Raw genomic sequence first — 22616 nt, forward strand, 5'->3', positions numbered from 1 at the left:
TGTATATAATGTATTGAAAACTCAATGTTCATTATGGTATAATGTATATTCTATATATACCATTATAAAAATAGTATATTTGTATTTATATTATTAATTCTCTAGTATTTTAGAGTAACTGTAATATAGTATAAAATTATAAATTTAATGATTACATTAAAAAATCATTTTATAAAGTTATCAACAATATAATATTAATGTAATTTAACTTATTATTGGGGACTTTATCACTAACTATTCTTCATAAAAAATCTTAACCAAATTTTAACATGATGTTCATTTTCAATCACAATTTATTTTATTTATAAAACTCAAATTGGAGACCTTATTTAAGAGTATCAATGTCATTATATCTTAAAATACATTTAAATTTTTTAAAATATATATTTAAAAATCAAATTTTAGAGTAAAAAGAGGATAATTGATTATTTTTAAATTTAAAAAGTTAAAAATACTTGTAAGAAAATCAACTGAAAATTTATGAATTTAAGTTTATACTCATTTACATTAACTTTTATATTTTCAAACATTCTTAAAGGGGGTGTATCTATTAGAAATAAAAATTGTAATCTCCCTTCTCGAAAAGCACTCCCCACGTACACATAAGGAAAGAGTAAGGCAACAAAATAACCAATACTCGATGCCAAATTCTATTTATCATTTATTATAATATTGTTCACAATTTATTATTCAATATGCTCTATGATAGAATACAAAAATCACTTATACCTAGGAATAGTGGTCCTTGTCCCTCATTTAATGTAAATAGTTGATAACATTTAACTCTTCTTCAGTATAATTTCCCAATCTCTTAAGTTCTTTGTCACTAGGGAGAAATATTCTTTCCTATCAGGCAAGAAAATCAATATATTTTTTAAAAAAATGTGTTAAGAAGTCTTTTTAAGAAGAAATGATTTTTGGATTCTTGTTTTGTATAGGTGTTGTTTTCATATGTAAGTGTTGGTTTAGTTTTATTATTTGTCTTTTAGTTTTTTTTGGGATTTTTCATAACTGATAAAATACTTTTATCTTTCGATTGATTTAAGTTTTGACATGATTTTTATATTTATTTATATTTTTCTCTTATTTAATAATATTTTTTTATGTAATGATAAGATGTGTAGCATGAAGATTTATAAAAAGAATCAATATATTTTCTAGTAACCATGGGAAACATATCTCTGTTTTTCATCACGAGATGTGGGTTCTAGTGAAAATCTTGAATGAGGTAGTTTGTACCAAACAAAAAATGCATAACCCATGGTCCTACAATGTTACATGCTATTTACAATGTCGTCTTCATTGTAGACGTGGAGCAAGAGTGCCCTTTTCTTTTGATCTACCTAAATATGCACGACCCAATGGTGACTTTTCCTTGGTTTCAATTTTGACTTTATAAGTCTATTTTTGTGGACTATTTTTGTTTTTTGTATATGGAGTGAATTGGCATCCTTTTTCTTTTCTTTAAGAAAACATTAGAAACTATTGGAAAATCAATTTCATACCTTTTCAATGAAAGACACTTTTTCCAATGTAAATATATATTAATATAGTTTCATATTCAACCATTCGTGTAAAGTTTTTTTTATATAAAACTTGTCTAAATTTATTTAGACATGCATTCCAACTACTTTTTTCAGTTTACAATTATTTTTTTTAAAAAAAAAATTATCTAACTTTTGAACAAACTAAACAAAGATTTATTGAGCTTGATTTTATTCATGAAATAGAAACAAATTTTTAAAAATCATAATAATTAATTATAATAGTAACTAAATTAGAAACCATTTTAGAAACTAAATAAAAAATTAGTTTCTAAATTAGTTTATATTATCGTTAAATAGTTTTTAAATTGGTATCTAATTAGCAATCAAGGTTTTAACTACTAATTATTTAGTTTCTAAATTTGGTCTCTAAAACTTTTGTTGCTCATTAGATACCAATTTAAAAATTATTTAACAATAATAAAAATTAATTTAAAAACCAATTTTTTATTTAGTTTCTGAAATGGTCTCTAATTTAGTTACTATTGCAACTAATTATTTTGGTCTCTAAAAATTAGTTTGTATTTCATGATTTTTTTTTAGTGGAAGGGTATTTTATTTTATATTGTTTTCAAGTCTCGGTGATTTTGAATTTTATTATTAGAGATTACTGAAATTAGTTTAAGTTTTATTGAATTATGGTTACTTTAATAAACTACTAATGACTCAGCTTGCTATTAGTTTAAAATATTATACCTAACATGTGGTTAGTTGAAATGGCAATATATATTTATAGTTAGAAGTTTGAATATTGACTTGTATATGAAAAAAAAATAGTTAAAATGGAATAATTCATATTAGGTGTCTTAATATGTTTCTAAGAGAACAACTCTGGCTAATAAGACACCTTGCAATTATATATTTATGAAAATAATTAAATATAATTTAGATATTAAATTATACTTCTTATAATTATGAAAAATAGATACACTTGACTCCAAAATTGACGAGGCTTGACTACCATGTGCTTCTAAATAAAGAAGTTGGTTTCTTAAAAGACTACTATTGGTATAACATTAAAAAAGTAAAAATTAAAGTGCCTTCACACTTTATATTTAGAGCAGTCTTACGTAAGAGTTAACAAAAAAAAAATAACAAATTAATAAAAATAACAATTAATTAACAATATTAATAAACTAGCACTCCTGATAACCTAAAAGAACTATTTCTAACAACTCTTAATAGATATACTTAATAAAAACGAACAAAGAACAAGTACGAAACATAATAGAAATATGAAAAAAAAAGAGCTAATAAAAATATGATTATTCAATTTAAAAGAAATAATTCTGAAATTGTAAGAAATAGCTTTTCTGGTTTAGATAGGTGAATAAATATTAAAATTATAAGTTATGTTTAGCAATATAAATTAAAATTTTAGTCTTTCAGTTAATTTTTTTTATAAACAAGAAAAAAATAATTAAAAGAGACATTTCAAAGATGTTCTAGTAGCTACCCAGTAAATTTTAGGGACTAGATGTAGCTCTTGGGATAAAAGTGCCAGTATAAATATATTGTGTGTTTTTCTCTTACCCTTAACTCATTTATTTTTTTTAAGTTGTTTTCAATTTAGCTGATATAAACAACCGGTTGAATCGCAAAAACAACCGGTTGATTTTTGTTAATCAACTTAAACAGTTTTAATTGATTGCTTTCTGAAATTCTATATCTGTGATTCTGCTTTGAACTTCATTATACCTTCAAAGTTTTCGAAAATCTTTCGAATAAATATTAAAATTATAAGTTATGTTTAGCAATATAAATTAAAATTTTAGTCTTTCAGTTAATTTTTTTTATAAACAAGAAAAAAATAATTAAAAGAGACATTTCAAAGATGTTCTAGTAGCTACCCAGTAGTTTTTGGGGACTAGATGTAGCTCTTGGGATAAGAGTGAACCAATATAAATATCTTGTGTGCTTTTCTCTTACCCTTAACTCATTTAATTTTTTTTAAGTTGTTTTCAATTTAGCTGATATAAACAACCGGTTGAATCGCAAAAACAACCGGTTGATTTTTGTTAATCAACTTAAACAATTTTAATTGATTGCTTTCTGAATTTCTATATTTGTGATTCTGCTTTGAACTTCATTATACCTTCAAAGTTTTCGAAAATCTTTCATAAACAATTCACCCCCCCCCCCTTTGTTTAAGGCCATATATTCTAACAATATCAAGAGCTTGGTACTTGAAAAATACTCAAGTTTGATCCTAAAAATCTTTTTCTTATGGCTGAAAAATTACCATGGGGAGGGTGCATCAATAAACAGACCACCTTTGTTGAATTACCAATTTTGGAAGGTACGTATGAAGATCTTTGTTGAATCTCTTGATAAAGGAATATGGGATGCAATTGAAAATGTCTCTTTTATTCCTAAGCTTGAAAAGGATGGTGTTTCTATTGAAAAGCCTTGGTCCCAATGGACTGATGCAGAAAACAAAAGAGCAAAGTTTGATTGCATTGCAGAAAATATTATCACCTCTGCCTTAAATTCTGATGAGTTTTTCAGGGTCTCTCAATGTGGATCTTCTAAGGAGATGTGGGATACTCTAAAGGTAACTCATGAAGTAAGGAACGATGTAAAGAGGGCAAGGAAGCATACTCTAATCCAAAAGTATGAGATATTTAGAATGCTCAAGGGAGAATCCATTTGGGATGTGCAAAAACGATTCACTCACATTGCCAATCATCTCATGAGTTTTGGAACGGTCTTTGACAAAGAAGAGTTGTATATCAAGATTATCAAATGTCTTGATAGATCTTGGCAACCTAAAGTCACGACTATCTCAGAATCAAGGGACTTGACATCTTTGACTACAACCTCCTTGTTTGGAAAGCTTAGGGAGCATGAGTTGGAGATGAATAGACTCAATATTCAAGAGAGTGAAGATAATCATGTAAGAAACATTGCCTTGAAAACTGCCAAGCACAAGAACAATCAAGTTTCAAGTGATGAGAGTGAAGGAGAAACTCTTAGTTTGTTGTCCAAAAAGTTCAGCAAATTCTTGAAGAAGAATCGCAACAAAGACTCCAATAAAGAAAGGTATGGCAACAAGAAAACTAGTGATTTTAATGCTAACAATTATACTTGTTATGATTGAGGAGAGTAGGGGCACATAAAGGTTGAATGCCCAAATAAAGAGAAGAAGTCAACCAAGAAGGAAAAGAAAGCAAAATTATGTCTCTTCATCTAGCTCCTCATCAAGTGAAGATGAAAAAGTTAATCTGTGTTTCATGGCCAAGGAAGAGGATGATGCAAGTAGTGTAAGTTCTTGTACTTCTTTAAATGCTGAAAATTATAGTCAACTTCTTCAAGCTTTTAAAGAAACACATGAGGAAGCTAATCGTTTGGCACTCTTAAACAACCGATTGAAAGGGTTGAATAACTATCTTGAAAACAGAGTCAAGGCACTGGAAAAAGCGTTGGAGAATTCAAAAACTGATTTTGAAAATCTAGAAATGCTTTACAAGAACTCTTCTTGCAAGTGTGACTTTCTTGTTTATGAAAATTGTGAATCTCTTGAAAAGAAGGTTCACTACCTTGTGAAAATTGTGGATAAGATTTCAAAGGGTAAATCCAACTTTGAGAATGTCTTGGCATCTCAAAATTGTTTCTTTGGAAAAGCAGATTTAGGTTTTAATCCACAGAGTAAGAAGAATGAGTTTTCTTTTTCAAAACTACCAGAAAAACAACCGATTGAAAAAATTGAAACAATCGGTTGTTACATGATTTTATTCTATGAAGAGAGGCCACTCTGTTAGATTCTGCAATATTAGGAAATATTATGTTCATAAAGGTGTTATGAGATGGATTCCTAAGAATTATGAGGTTCCTCGTGATAAAGTTAATGTCAAAGGACCCACATTTGTAAGGGGACCAAATCTTGTTGCTTGATTTCTAATAGATTAAGAAGTCTTGAGTCACAAGATCAAGCTTATGAAGGAAATTTTTGGACTTCCAATTACTGTTTTGTACAAGGTTAGTCTTCTTGAAAGCCAAAAGAAATTTCTTGATCATAGACAATGACTTATTGAAAGAACTACTTTGTCAAAAGGATAAGACTATCCTTTTTTTTTTATTTTGTTCTCTTGGATTTTTCTTTAATCTGTAGTACGAAAAATATTGATTGATGTCTTTATCTTTCATCTATGTAATGTGAATATGAAGCCTATCCTTCTGATTCATCTTTAGCTGTCAATTATGAATCTGTGAAATGCATAAATTGTTGTCATAGAAAAACAACTGATTGTTTTCACAAAACAACCGATTGTTTCCCTCTGACAACACTGCATTAAATTGAATTATTTTTTTTTTTTGCATTTTGTCTATTGCAGATTCTTTCCCCCAAGAAGTTATGGGTCAAAGTGCATTTATCATGTGTCTGATTTCATTCAGAAGGGTGTTACTTTTGTCATAAATGGAATATATTCCATAATTTCTTGGAAAATAAAGAACCTTTATGACTAGTCAAAGTCTTCATGTGATTCCATGTGAAATCTGCCACTGAGTGATGTACCACTATGTAGTCTTGGACCAGACTCTCTTTCTTGAAGACTAAAACCCACTAAATGCCAAGAATTGAAATTGTTTTCTGTGACTATGTAAACTCATATGCAGTTGTTTCTCTTCACAAAAACAACTCATTGCCACATCTCTTGTTGGTTTGTAAATCTGCCCAAAAAACTCATTTTGCTTTTCTGTTTTTCTCTTTGTCTTCATGGAACCCACACCCCCTTCATCAAAGAGGATCAAAACAAGGGTTGTAAGAAGGGGAGGACGAATTGAGGCATGGTTCTCGGGTGAAGATGAAAAGATTGAGAAATAGATGAAAAGATTGAGAAATATCTTCATGAAACAAGTAGAAAGACAATAAACAATCCAAAGCTTATCTCTTTCACTTGGTTAAAGGAGTAGAAGTTGGGTGAGCAGAGAAGTCTTATCAAAGAATAGATGCTGAAGAGGTTCTTGGAGATGTCAGGGAACACATATCCTAATCTTATAAGAGTATTCTATACCAACCTTCAATTTGTTGGAAAAAAACCTTGCTTCTCATGTAAAAGGGGTTGATATGGAGATTACACATGAAGTATAGAATGCCATCATTGGATTAAAGTATGCAAGGCTGCGAATCAACAAAGGTAACATTGGTGTGGTGGAGGAATTTAACAAAATACAGTTTTACAAGAATTGCTTGAAGAATCCTCAAGCTAAAGTGAGAAATTTTTCAATGGGAGGTCTTAAATTGAATGAAAGGCTAATTTCCTTGATTGTGACATGGATGCTCACACCTAGGGGGAGCAATCATTTTGTGCTTACTGAGAAGGATCTTGTCTACATGTATTGTTTTATGAACAAAGTCAAGATCAATTGGATCCACATCATCAAGGAACGCATGCAGAAATCAATGAGGCTAAGTGACTATCATTATCTATATGCTGTATTGATTTCTAAATTCTTAAATTATTTTGAAGTGGACCTTGAGGAAGAACATACTGAAGTTGTGAAATCATCTCTTGAAGTGAACAATGGTTCACTTAGTAAGATGGGATTCACCAAGATTGGTGGGAAATGGGTGAGTAAAGATGGTGATCAAGGTGGTTTCTCAAGTGGTGTGCAAGCTAGACAAGAAGAGGAAGATCTTGATGCTGAAGGTGATGGATTTGATGCTCAAGAAGAACATGTTGTTTCTGATATAGGTGCTAAAACAAGTGCTGGAAATCAAGGAGAAAGGATTCTCTCAATGTCTCCTTTTGAGAGGTTTATGGTTAATAGGATGGACAACTTTGCTGAAAACCAAAGGAATCTCCATGAATTTTGTGCTACAAATTTTTAGAACTTTGATGACAGATTCCAAAGCATGGATACACGTTTCCAGAACCTTGATGAACATATTGAAGCTGTTCAAAACCAACTATTTGAGCTGCAGTATGGAAAGGAAGATTGACGCAAAGTTTTGGTTATGTTTATGATTATCTTGCTTTAATTTTTGGAAATTTCTTTCTTAATTATGTGTTTATCCCTTTCTTCATTCTATTCGTGAAGGAAAATAGGGGGAAAAGGTCTTGCTTTATGTGTTGTGTATGCTACTACTACAAACCTCTGATTTGAAGTTGTTAATTATGTTGCATTGTTGCTACTACACTCATTGTTTTTGGCACTTTTTGGACTGGTTTTTCTACTATTTTGGTTGTGTAGAAAACTAGTGTGTGTGCCTTCATAACCTGCTACTATATATGCTTTGTGTTTGCATAGTTTTTATTTTGCAGGTGTTGGTTCAAATTCAAACAGATCAACACAAACAACCAGAGATTTGTCTTCATCAAATAGGGGGAGATTGTTGATCAAGGATGATCTTGAAGCTTTGATGTCTCTAAATCCATGGTGTTTAATGGAAAGTTGGAGTTGTTGTGTGTATGGGTGGGTTTTGGGTAGAATATTGTGTAATCCACTCTTTGTTTGAATCTAAAACAGTTTGGAATCAAAACCTTTTTTTGAAAAAGATTGTTTTATAAAGAAGTGGAAAAACAACCTTTTGTTTTATCGTTTCAATCGATTGTTTATCACTGAGGTTTTTGAAAAGGGTTTGAAACTGTTTGACTTTGTTGTCAAGCCAACTCAATTGGTTGTTTCGAGGATTCAACCGATTGTTTGTTGAAAATCCATAACAAAAATTTTTTTATGTTTGCAAATTAGCATTAAATGTTTTAACAAACTTTTGGAGTATTTAAAGAGGTTGTTACACTTTCTTAAAGATTGATAGTAGTTTTGAGACATTTGTGAAAGTGTGAAAACAGATTTGAGTTTTCAAGATTTGCATTCAAGCTTTTGGGTTTTCTCAAAGAAGTGGAATATGCTTGTTATAATCTTTTGATTTGATCTTCATCAGGTGTAATCCTTTCTGAATCTATTGTATTTCTGAATACTGGTGTATAAGTGCAGAATCATAGTTTGTTCTGATTTCTGTGTTGTTTGTGCGCCAAAGGAAGTGTGTGTCTTGAGGTGTTCAAGGTCACTTCTTTGGTGGTATGTTTGTAATCTGGATTTTGATTGCATAGTAGATACCTAGTGGTTTCTGGGGATTGGATGTAGCTCTTGGGATAAGAGTGAACCAGTATAAATTGCTTGTGTGCTTTTCTCTTACCCTTAACTCATTTATTTTTTGTTTTTAAGTTGTTTTCAATTCAGCTAATATAAACAATCAGTTGAATCGCAAAACCAACCGGTTGATTTTCTGTTAATCAACTTAAACAGTTTTAATTGATTGCTTTCTGGATTTTTATATCTGTGATTCTACTTTGAACTTCATTATACCTTCAAAGTTTGCGAAAATATTTCATAAACAATTCACCTCACTCTTGTTTAAGGTCATATATTCTAACAATGTTTATTAAGGTCGATTATGAGAAAGCTTAGGACATTTTTGTTGGGAGTGCTTGTACTATATGATGGTTAAGCTTGGGTTTAAAGAGAAATGGGTGTCCTGGATTAAGGGTTGTTTGGAATCCTCCTCAATGTCTGTGCTGGTTAATGGAAGTCAGACTCGGGACTTTCAGCCATCAAGAGGACTTAGACAAAGGGACCCTTTGGCACCATTTCATTCTTGATTGTGATGGTAGAGGCCTTAGCTCAGGACCAACCACTAGAGCCATGGAAAGGAGGATACAAGAAGATTTGGACTCGTCTACTGATGGGAGAGACACTCTCTTATACATATTCAAAAAAGCCATAACCTAGTGTAATTTCCTATAGTAGGATTTTATTTTTCTTACTAAAAATTAGAGTAGGAAATTTAGTTGTAATTTTCTTTAATTCAATTAGGGTTAGGATTCTAAAACCTACCTACGATATAATTGGGCTTAATTGCAGTCCATATTAAACACCAGGCCGATCATTGGACCTAATTAGGTCACATGGTGCACACTTGATCATGTTTGCCTTGTGACTTCATTTAGGTGCCTATTTTCAAACTAATTTACATTTGAGTTTCCCACCCTTTTTGCTTGTAAATGATCGACCCTTAAACCTATAAATTGGCGTGCTTGGTTCATGTTTAATAAGATCAATTTTATGAGTGTTATGCTACCAAATTGCTAGCCTAAGCACTCCCTTGTCTAAACCTCTCTAGGATAAACATATTTGGTTTTCTTTTTCATCTATCCAAGTGATATGGATGAATCAATCACTCTCCCTACTCTTCATCCACCTACAAGGAATCCATAGCTCCAATGGCCCATCCTTAATCCATTGCTTCCATTAAGCTTTCGCAAAGTTCATTAAAAAAAAACTCAAGAAAATATGAAACCGGATGGAAGACACCTATCGGATTGTGGTTGAGGATTTGACGGGGTTAGTAAGACAAATTGTGAAGGAAAATATTTTTCATTGGGTTAGGATTGGGAGAGAACAAGTGAAGGTAGATATTTTACAATTTGGAGATGATATCTTTGTTGGTGGGGCTTCTCATCAAAATATTCTAACTGTAAAGGCTATTCTCAGATGCTTTGAATTAGTTTCAGGTTTGAGGGTGAATTTCCATAAATCAAGCATAGGGGCATTTGGAATATATAGGGTTAGATTACATAATTTCTTAAATATTTGAACTGCAATATCACGACTATACCTTTTACATATTTAGGTTTACCTGTTGGGGAAATCCAAGAAAAAAAAACAATTATGGGATCCAGGAAATTGTCAAAATGGAAAGGGAGACACTTAAATTTTACTGGGAAAATTTCTTTAAAAAATTGAATTGACATCGAAACCTCTTTTGTTTTTGTTTTTTTTTTTCAAAGCACCACCTCTATATGCCATAGGTTAAAACACATCCAAAGGAAATTATTGTGGTCGTAAGGAGGCGAGGGAAAGAAAATTGCATGGATTAGTTGGAATCAACTTTGTAAGTTGAAAGAGAATGATGGGATAGGAATAAAAGACATAACATTGTTTAACAAGACTTTCATTGCTAAGTGGAAATGGAGGCTGAGAGTAGAGGGTGAAGGTAAATGGAGGCAAATCTTAATATCTAATTATGGTAATGTGAGGCACCCATGTGCTTCACATTTACATTTCATTTGGCTAGCATTAGGGTTGCATTATGGTCCTCCTTAGCCTATAAAAGGAGGAGCCTACACCTTGTATTTTCAAGTTTAATTGAGTAAGGTTATGCTGCCATTTTTGTGCACAAGCTTTACTTCTCCTAGAAATCTAGGCTCTAAACTTCAATCCTTTCATCTTTTCCCTTGAGCTGGCCGAACCACTCAAACACCATACTCATCATGCACCTACAAGGCCAACACAACTCCTAGGAGGGTCTTGATCATCTCACCCATTGCTTCCGCACCTTATTTTCTACTTTGATTCAAGAAGAACACATGAAAATGACATCATTTGGTATCAGAGCTTTTGGTTCTTCAAGATGAGTAGCTTGGTCTTTTAAATTTTCAGTTCTTCTTTACTTCATATTGTCATTTAAATTCCATACTTGTCTTTCTGTTTTTTACTTTTTAAATTGTTCTTGGTGTGCTTATGGAAGATCCAACCAAAGCACAATTGTTCAATTGATCTTGAACAAATTCTGTGCAGCTTGTGATAGGATTCCTTACACCATTGAGTGGCTGTTTTTCTTTTAGGAATTTGAGTCCTTATTGCTTTCTTAATTTTACTTCATTTTATGCTTTGAGTCTTTATTTTCTGAATCTATAAATGTTGTGTCAAGTCATGTGAATCCATATTTGTCAACAATTCTTAGTAGTCCTATTATTGGCTTGATTGTTTCTTGCTTTTGGGTCTCTTTAATTTGTTTGAATCTGCTGTTCTTTGATCCTTTGGTGCCTTTTTTATTTTTAGTTTGAGTTCATAATTGTGTCTTAGTTCTTACACAATTTCCGTTCTTACAATTCCATTGTGTTAAAGTTTGGTTATCTTGCTGTTTTTTCCAGTTTTCCAGGATTCCCCTGTTTACACCTTCTCTGTTTTGGCTGTTTTAACCCAGAAAAATATTTCCACCCATAGGAAAATTCTGATTTTCTGGAAAATGCAAGTTTAAAGTGTTATAGAAAAGACAAAAAAAGAATGAGGTCAAAAGAAGCAACAGAAAAAAAATGATAAATCTTACAAAATCAGAGTGCAAATCTTGAGCGCTCCAGCTGGCCTAACCGAACACCAATTTTGCAAAATTTATTAAAAAAAAATGGTGCATCCGTTTTGAGTGAATCCAAAGCCAGATTTTAGATAAGATCCTGAATATCTTGCATAACAAATTTCAGAGCCAAATTCCAAAAATACAGATCAGCATAAATCGGGGAACAAACACGTTTTCTGGCCCACAACATTTTCCAGTGGTGCTGTTTTTTTATTTGGTCATCTAATCTAGTGCTTTTCTTTAGGAATTTCTTTTGTGTGCCAACTTTTATTGAGTACCTTTAATTTTTTTCTTTAATTTCTTGAATCTCTTTCTAAGTTTTCATATTATAAATCCTTTTGGTGGTACTGTTTTCTTTCAATTAAATTTGTTTCTTGCTTTTGTTCCTTGACCTCTCTTTTTGGGTGCTGGAATTTAATTTCTCCCTTGGTGCTTATGTGCATGGAATTTGACTTGGTTTAAGGTTTAGCCCTTGTGAATAGGTGCTGGAAATTGGAGAATTAAAGCCAACATTCTAAGGAGGAGACAAAGCCAAAGCCGAAACAAGCTTTCTTGAAACAAACACTACAAACACTTAGGAGATCAACAATCAAGACAACAAAGAAGTGCACTAACCAAAAGGAGGAACAACAAAGGGAGTTTTCTCTTATTTCCTTTGCAACTTGGTTTATTGTTAATTACCTTGTTAATTACGTTTAGACGGTGAGTGTGTCTTCAAGGGCTCAAAGTGTCCAAGAAGCCTCACCTAGGGCCGAATAGTATAGCAATTTCTTGATTAGTAATTGTTACTTGTTTATAATTGCTTTTCTTTTGCTTTCATAGATACGTTTTGCATGTTTAATTTTGTTTAAGTTTTGTTAAAAACCGTCTAGCTTTGTTAATTAGTTAGCATGCATTGTTTTCTTGCATTAAAATCTGATTTCTCAACTTAATTGTGTTCCAAGTGGTTTACTAAGAGAAAGCTTTGTGTGAAGACATTGAGGGATAGTTTTTGGCTAAGGCAAAGGCTTGGTATTTAAGTAGTCCACTGTGACTCATCTCCCTTACCTGGAAGACTACCTTCTTTGACTTCCCTAAATTTTTCTCAAGGTAAAATACTTCTACACACAAAGTTTTAGTCATGTCTTCTCACTCCTCTAAATCTCTTAAAAGTGAGGTGAAATCCTTGAAATCTCTTTTGAAGCAACTTACTAAGGATATTCAATCCATTTCATCTAAACAATTGGAGAATGAGATCAAAACTAATGAATTGACTAAAGCAAAGAATGAGAAGTCTCAATTTTCAAAAAAATTACATTCTCATGCATCTAGCTCTAAACATCATGATTATCTTGGGGAAGAAAGTCTTAGGAAAAATGAATATCATCAACAATTCCCTAGGAGAGCTAGGAAAGAGAGACAAGAAAACCTAACCAAGCATATCTCTCACACTCAAGCTAGAGAAATTCCATGTTTAGAATACCTTGGCAATGATCAATTAGCATCTCAATGTTTCAATGAAAGATCTATGATCTTAAGGGACAAAGATGAGAATAGTAGCCAAGAAAAAGAAGCTAGTGAGAGTGAAGAAAATGTAAAAATAGAAAAGCAAGAGAAAACCCTTGGAAAACAAAAGGCGTGGGAGAAGAGTGTTCCTTCCCACAAGGTCATTCAACAAGAAGGAAAAGTTGAAAATACATTTAAAAATATACCTCTTGTTGAACAACCTAGCCTTACCTTTTGTAAAGGAACACTTGCAAGCCTAGAAAAAAAAGAAGAATCCTTAAAAAAGGCTTGCATAGATAAAAATATAGTAGATTATTTTACATACATGCCAAGATATCACCAAGTGAAGGTCAAGTCATCTATAGGCATCTACAAAGACAATTTTTTATGTGAAGTAGTGCCTAAAGAAACTTGTCATGTCTTATTGAGACAACCTTTGCAAAGAATTGAAATTTCCATGAACAAAGGTTGTATCAACGAGACTACCTTCACACATAAAAGAGAAATTCTTCATGAAGGAGAACTCATGGGTCAAAATAGAGTTGATAAAACTCTAGAGCTTTTAAAAGGAAAATTATTGTCACCCATGAGAAAAGATGTTCAAAGACATTACCCTAGATACATTCCGTGTTTTAAAAATACATCTAAGGCGATGTCTCATGAACTCTATACTCCTTCACCTTTTGCAAATGATCCTTGGGAAGACATAAGCCTAAATTTCATATTAGATCTTCCTAGGACAACAAAAGGTTTTGATTCCATTGTCATAGACATGGATAAACTCTTCCTTAAAGAAGTGACAAGTCTTCATGATTTCTCTTCAAACTTAGTGTTGGATAGAGCTCCAAAATTTGAAAACCATCATTTGAGGATTCTCTTGGAAAAACTTGCAACTAAGTTGTCCTTTTCAAATTCTTATCATCCTCAAAAGAATGGTCAAAATAAAATTGAAAACATAGCTCTTGTTACTATGCCTAGAGAAATCATGAAAGCCAACCACAATTCTTGGGATGAGTATCCTTTTTCTATTGAGCATGCATACAATAGAGTAGTCCACAAGACTACTAATATTTCTACATTTGAAGTTGTATGTGAACATAGTCCTCTTTCTCTTTTTGTGTTGTTACCACTTCCTAAAGGAATTATGCCTAAGGAACAAGTAACCACTATTGAAAATTTTACAAAGCATGAGAGGATTAGAGAACACATGCAACCCTCAAAAGAGAAATATTGTAAAAAGTTGCCAAAAACAAAAGAAAAACAAAAATGGCAACTTCATAAAATTGATTTGTATATAACTGCTTCAACTAACTCATTTGCTTTATTAGATAATTCCCCTAGGTGGACGTTTGATCCGGGAGGGCAAGCATAGTTGAATAAGCAAGAGGCTGCTATCCGAGATCAAATCTCTAGATCTGAGGATAGATCTTCTCAAGGAGAAGGAGATGATGGACACCATCCAGCCACATCCATTCCCCTAGCCATGAAGAAGAATAAGCAATGGATTTGAGGACAAATCCTTTTCAAGAGGGAGGGGATGATGGAGGAGGGCCCAAGCTCACCACACGATGAAAGCCAAGCCTCCAAGACTAGACGGTCTAGCCTATGATGAGGAGCGTCTAGACTCAAAAAGGAGCGTCTAGCCCATGAAGAGGAGCGTCTAGGCCATGATGAGGAGCGGCTACATAAGGAGCGTCTAGGCCATGATGAGGATTCCTTCTAGACCGTCTAGCTTCACATACACATGGGTCAAAGCTACGGTTTTGGGAAGAGAAGACCTTTGTAATTGTTACATAAAGGCCCATTAGGGGTGCTTAGTAATTAGAGTAGTGTAGAAAGCATATTTGTGTGAACATTCTAGAAAGACCATGGAGGGGGGGGTGAGCATAAAAACTAGACACACCCCTCCCCATGTGCTCATTTGTGCACCCATGTGCCATGTGCACCCATGTGCTTCACATTTACATTTCATTTGGCTAGCATTAGGGTTGCATTATGGTCCTCCTTAGCCTATAAAAGGAGGAGCCTACACCTTGTATTTTCAAGTTTAATTGAGTAAGGTTATGCTGCCATTTTTGTGCACAAGCTTTACTTCTCCTAGAAATCTAGGCTCTAAACTTCAATCCTTTCATCTTTTCCCTTGAGCTGGCCGAACCACTCAAACACCATACTCATCATGCACCTACAAGGCCAACACAACTCCTAGGAGGGTCTTGATCATCTCACCCATTGCTTCCGCACCTTATTTTCTACTTTGATTCAAGAAGAACACATGAAAATGCCATCAGGTGTACTACGAATTCTGAAATATGTGTACTGAAACATCAATCCTGGTGGTGGAGGGACCTTATAAAAGTTACTGAGAAAAACAATTGGTTTGATCATAATATAACTTGGAAAGTTGGCTCTGAAAATGTTGTTAGGTTCTGGAAGGATAAACGGTTAGGGGTAACAAGTCTTAGGCTTAGATACCCTAGGTTATACTCTATTTCAACATGTCAAAGCAAAACAACAAAGAAAGTGAATTTTGGGAGGTTTTGGCAGCTTACTAGGAGGAAAGGCGGATTCTTGTGGAAAATAGAACAGGAGCAAGAGCTGATGGATAATATTAAAAAAATCATTTTGAACTTGAATTGTGATAGATGGACATGGGATGGGAAAACGAAGGGGGTTTTACAGTTAGTTCTGCCTACACTTATATGCAACAAAGTATTCCTTAATTAAACCCTTTTCAACAAGTTTTGGTCTACTAAATCCTTTCCAAATGCACAAATTCTGGCATGAAGGGTAATTTTGGGGAGAGTGGCAATTATAACTAATTTTTCGCAAAGAGGAGTTGATTTAAACCCTTTGGTATCTCCTCTGTGTTTGGAGCAAGAAGAAATGGTTAACCATTTGTTTTTTACTTGTAGGGTTGTTTATTTTATTTGGAACAAGTGTAGTAATTGGGTAGGTAATCAAATGGTGTTACATTATTCACCTTTGAATCATTTTGTGCAATTTAACTGTTCCCAACTTAATTAAAAACATAATAGTGTTTGGAAAGGTGTTTGGATTGCCATAGTATGGAGTATATGGAATCATAGAAATAACATTGTCTTTAAGGAGGTTAGAGTGGATGTTAAGGAGGTTTTTTACTTGGCACGAATGAAAGCATGAATGTGTATGAGCTATAATATGCCTTGCTTTATTTATTCTTTTTCATTTTGGTCTCAATGTCTGATTCAATGTTTAAAAAGTATTTGATAGGGATGTAAGGAACTCCTAGATATATTTTTGATTGGGTATGTGTTGTTTGACAAAATGTATATGGGATGTTTAAGCTTGTTCTTGTTGTGAGGAAGGTGTGGGTGCAGGTTGCAGCAGAACCTTGGGTTTTGATCACTTCGGGCGTTTGATAAAGAACGAAATTAGCATGTGAAGACTCTTTCTCCTTGTCTGAGGAAGGAACCTTTCGGTGTTAATTGAGGCTATGCTGAAATATGAAGGGTGTAATTATGATGAAATACCTTCCTACAACAACTTTAGTTTAGAATTAATTGATTATTTCTTTTGTATTTGGTTAGAAATTTAGTGCCTTGCAGGGTGAGTGAGTTAGATTGGGCTTTGTGAATAGGTATTTACGATTGGGCAGTTTTGTTTAGGATGGATAAAGTTCTTAAGTTATAATATTCTTCAGGAAGTTTTTTTGAATGTTGGTTGATGGCTACTTTGCTTTGTATCAATAGTTGGTGGTGGGGTAATAAACACCTTTTTTTTTGTATGTTCTCTTGGAGCTTATGCAGGTTTTTAACCTGTTAGATGTAATAGGGTTAAAACATCTCTAAAATGTTCCTTATTTATTTATTCTCTTTTTGTTGATAACAAAAGTCACATACACATTAATTTAGGAAGAAGCGAGAAACGCCAACTAATATTGGAAGTCAAACTAAAGTAGTAGACAATCTATTCAAAAGCTTAGTTCATGTAGACGATGTTAAAACACTAAAAAATGTAGTGTTTTGAGATGGTCTAATGTCTTTAGATACCTAAAAATATTTAAATATAGATTTTCCTGAACCAAATCTTCACAGGAACAATATAGATCTTTTATACTATTCATCATATGAAAATGAAAATTTATTAAGAGTACCTTGAATTGGGCAGAATAATTATAATAGCCTATTAACTTATCATTATACATAAATAATTTATTATTACGTACAAAAGCACATCATTAACATGCAGGAACAAGTTAGGCAAATGGTATATTTTGGCCCAATCCACTAGGCCATTAACCCATTACAGGATTCCACATTTGTTTTAGATTTCGATGTTGTTTTGAATATAAAAAAAAAATACAGCATGTAACGTGATAATTATTATTTATGCTACGCTTTTATGAAGAATATATATTTGATGGTGAGAAGTACCCAATCTAACAAAGATCAAGTATTAAAAAACATAATAATTAAGGAGCTTAAACGTAATTATAATGTAAATAATTCAAGTAGTGAAGCTTAAATAATGTTAAGAGAATAATTATTTATTAAGAAAATACTTTAAAATAAATACTTTTATTGTTTCTCGATAATAATAATAATAAAGTAACGAGATAAAACTTATAATGCATACATAAATAATACCTCAATAGTAAAATATAAATTTAATTTTTGTAATAAAATTACTTCATAAATAATACTTTTCATTATGTATTTATTATATTATTAGGGTGGATATAAGATCCATCAAGTTTTAAATTGATGGATTGAATGTATTATGCGCTTACACCCTAATAGTAAAAATTATTAAACTTTTCAAGTATAACAATTTATTTCTTTTTTACATGACCTCTTATTCGTTTGGAAATTCTTGAGGATGTTTTTTGTTTTTTTTTTTACATTCTAGAAAACTCATTTCAAGATCAATGAGATGTGACCCAAAACAATTAGTGGTGTAAGAAAAAACACCCACTTAATTAATAACTAATTACAAGATAAAGTAGGATTAACACACACAAATGACCTAGAGTAAGACTAGTGAATTCATGTTTTTGTGGTAAATATGTATTATCATTATTTACTATAAAGAAAGCCGATAAAAAAACTATAAAGGAAAAAAAAAAAGATATTGAAGAAAAATAGCACTTACCATCGTAGAGGTAAATATGTTATTGGTATAAGCACCATAACATCCATAAGTGCACTTCTTAGTTTAATAATCTCGAATACTTAAATGTTTTTAAAAAGTTACTATTTTATATGAATGTTTTGGGATTAAAATATGTTAGTCGAACCCTAAAACGTTTTAGGACATATGAGAAAAGAAAAATAGTACAAGTAATTAAATAGAAAGAAAAACTCCAACAAAAGTAAAAAATATATTAACATGAATAATCAGTAATGCGCACCAATGAAAAATATAAAATGTTTCTAAGTAAATCTGAAAAACTCCATTGTCTGCCAAAATAATGGATTCACTTTGTATAACTTACATACAATTGGTGAAGATATTGAGAAGTGTGACGATGCATTTTTGTCTGTTAATATAATATGAATATGTAACATATATATATATATATATATATATATATATTGTAAGGAAAATGTTGCAGAATAACCCAGCTAGCATCCCACTAATGAAACACTCAAGTGTATTATTATTTACTTAGTGATAAATAAAGTTGAAATCTCCAATCACTGAGCTTAAACTTTTCAAAATTTTATGAACATAAATAGAGATAATTATCAAAAAAAAATTATTAATTATTCAATGCTATTATATAGTATCATATCTGAAGTTTGAAAATCGGATCAAACTATCTGGTCAAACTTAAAAATAGCTAAATTAGTCAAGGAAACTACAAACTTAACCACAACAAAATTTAGTTAAACACTAAAACAATTATTATATTTAAATTAGTTTCTATTGATAAATAATTTTTAAATTAGTATCTAATTAATTACCAAAATTTTAACTACAAATTTTAAAATCCAAATAATTGATAACTAAATAAATATCAATTGAAAAATTATTTATTAATAATAAAAACTAATTTAGATACTAATAAACTTTTTTAGTCTATAAAAAATCATATAATTTAATTAATATAACAATTAATTATTTTCTGTCTTTATTTAATAATTTTTTTAGTAGTATATATAATTAATTTATGTTTATAATTAATTAGTTCCATAAATTTCTCTTTTTAAGTTTTATTTATATAGGTATAATATAGGTAACTAAGGCTCATAATCTCTCTCTTTTCTGGTTGAATGTTCATTACGATTGGATGCTTAGAACACTAACTTTTTGACTCGCCAATGCATATTCATTTATATGGATATCAAGTCACAAACAAGATTCTCTTTTTAGGGTTCGAACACTTCTATTTGGTGGAGGTGGTTGTGTAATATGTCACAAACAACATTCTCTTTTTAGGGTACTTCGAACACTGTGTGTGACCACTTTTTTTTTTTTTTTTTTATCAAATCAGTTAAATCATATGTTTTATGAGCAAATCGGACAAATCATGTAGTAACTAAAAGAGTTGTGTTATTCGAACGTTAAATGATTATTTATATACGAAGTTATGTTATACACCAACAATTTTTTATATAAGAAGTTTCAAAATCGAAAAAGTTGCATTATAAATATGTTAAACTTGAAATAATTTTAAAAATTGAAACATGTATTAACATTTTTAGATATAGAACTGTAGTACTACTAAATGTGAATGAACAATTAATATAAGTTTTTACATCTTATTAACCACAAGCCCGAAATCTCACTTTCTCCAAAGTAATAAGATAAATATTCTTTAAAAATTTGAGATTTTTCTTATCTTATAATTCATCCTTTTAGTTAACATAAAATTCTCTCGCATAATTAAAAAAAATAATACTAACCACTTTCATGAATATTTCGTGAATTTTTACATACGAATTTTTTAAATATTTTCAGTAACTTACATTTATACGCTGTAATATTTTTCAAAAACTTAAGGAAAATAACTTAAAAAATAGAAAATGTTAATGTAATTTCACAAAATCTAAGTGGTGATTAGTGTAGTTTCCTTAAATTAAAAAAAAAATCAATCTTAGCTAAGGGTAATATTATTATTATTATTATTATTATTATTATTATTATTATTATTATTGTTTTATTTTCTTTTATTTGTTTTAAGAAGTGTGTGGACCTATTGTAGACAACAATGGTGGTTTGTTGAGATGTGACAATGCATGGATGAACCCTTTTTCAAATATCAAATAAATGATTGTGGCTAATTGTAACTTAGAAAAATAAGAGAATACTTTATTGCTTCTAGTATATGGTATATATAATTGGCAATAATATCACAAGTTGGTAACATAATATTCTCACTTTCAATTATATGTGAAGAATATTGTGGAAATAGGCACTTGGCATTTGTGGGGTAACTTGTTTTTACGTAGGGATCTTATTACCACCAATCTAGAATGTCAAGTATGAGAGGAACATCAATAACTATGAAAGGATACATACGTCTCATTCCAAGAATAATACACTCCTTTTCTTTTTATCAATAAAGAATAAATTAAATTTAAAAAAATTCTTTAGAGTATTACAATCCTAAAAAAATATTCTAACAAAACCTACCTTCCAAATCTTAAGTATCTCCCACCACTCCGAAATCATTATGTAAATTACTTATCAATTCTTTCAATACACAAAAACTAATGATTGAAATAAAAAACAAAAAAATTATAATCAAACCAGAAATAATAGCATGATATTTCAAACTCATTTTTTTCTTTGTTTATTAAATTTAAAAAAAAAACAAATATAAATGAACAATGAAGACTATTTTTTGGTACAATAATGGAGACTTTTTAAATAAAGAGTTAGACAAACATAACTTTATGAATCTCCATTAGCTTTAACTTGTAAAAATTAACGAGATAAGAATATTTTTCTTCCATTCTACATGCAACTTGTATATATATGTCGAACCAAGATTCCCCAAAAGATAAAGATTAATTAATAACAAAGTGTTATGTGTGACACTCAATTTGATTGTTACATACCTATTAATAGAGAAAATTGAGCTTAAATTTTTCCAACAAAGTTTAAGGGGGAAAGTTTATACATTACAAGAAAATCATAAAATAGAAACTAATTTTAGATACTAAAAATAATTAATTGCTATGGTGATTAAATTAGAGATATTTTAAAAGCTAAAAAAAATATTGTTTCTAAATTAGTTTATATTATTGTTAAATAGTTTTTAAATTAGTATCTAATTAGCTACCAAGGTTTTAACTACCAATTATTTAGATTCTAAATCTGGTAGTAAAAAACCTTAGTTGCTAATTAAATACCAATTTAGAAACAGTTTAATAATAATAAAAACTAAATCAAAAATTTTGTAATCTCTAAAATGGTGTCTAATTTAGTCGCAACTAATTATTTTTGGTATCTATTGGTTTCTATTTTATGATTTTCTTGTAGTAATATATGAATAAATGAAATTAGAAGAGAGAGTAGTCAACATATGTTTTTGTCAAAAATTATTTATGCACAGAAATGATGATACTCTACTTTCATATCAAGATACAAAAATTACAGTATTAAGTTTTATAAGATATTAATTTTAAAGGAAAACAGTTAATGCTATATAATGTTTTTTTAGTAGTTTTTCTAAAACTTTTCTTAATCTTTCATTTAGGTATACTATGATTCTTTAACTTCAATAAAGGTTTGAATTCGGTGTTCTAACTTTTGTTTTATCTAACTTTTTTATTTTGTATCTTTTTGTTAATCATTTTGTTTAATGTCCTTTGTAGACTATATTTTGACCAAAACCCGTGAATCTTCAATTGATTGGAACCATAAATTCTCTAATCTCTGACCTACGAAGATGCTTCCACCCAACATCTCACAACAAGAAGGGTTTCACTTTATACACAATTTGAAATATCTTTTCCAAAATGTACAAAAAAATGTAGTGAGAACGGTTTTTATATAGCATTAACTGTACAATCAGTTGCAATCAGAATTGCAATCAGAAAATTCATAAAAAATGCAGAGAATTGCAATTACTGGTTGAACGGTTTTTAAATTGTTTTTTTCCGCTTTTAAAAAAATTCTTTTACAGTTCTCATTCCTTACAAAGTAGATTTTCCGCAATATATTTTGTAATTCTATAAAGTCTATTCAGAAATAAATAAAAGGGGGCAATTGATTATTGTACGTGCATCCTATCATTCATGCAAAATAACCAAAATGATCTTTTAATTTTTAAAAAGGAGTGATAGTGCAAATCAAAATGTATTTCTAATTTGGTAATCTGAAATACATTTATAAATTTGAGTTTGTGAAGTTAGGTTTTGATGGAAAAACGATCTTCTTCTAGTAATGATCTTTGTAATTTCTTCTTTGGATGAATGATGAAGGAGATATGATGAGCGGAAGCATTAAAGAAACTC

This window comes from Phaseolus vulgaris, chromosome 4 (assembly GCF_051622355.1).
Source record: "Phaseolus vulgaris cultivar YP4 chromosome 4, ASM5162235v1, whole genome shotgun sequence".
Lineage (NCBI taxonomy): Eukaryota > Viridiplantae > Streptophyta > Magnoliopsida > Fabales > Fabaceae > Phaseolus > Phaseolus vulgaris.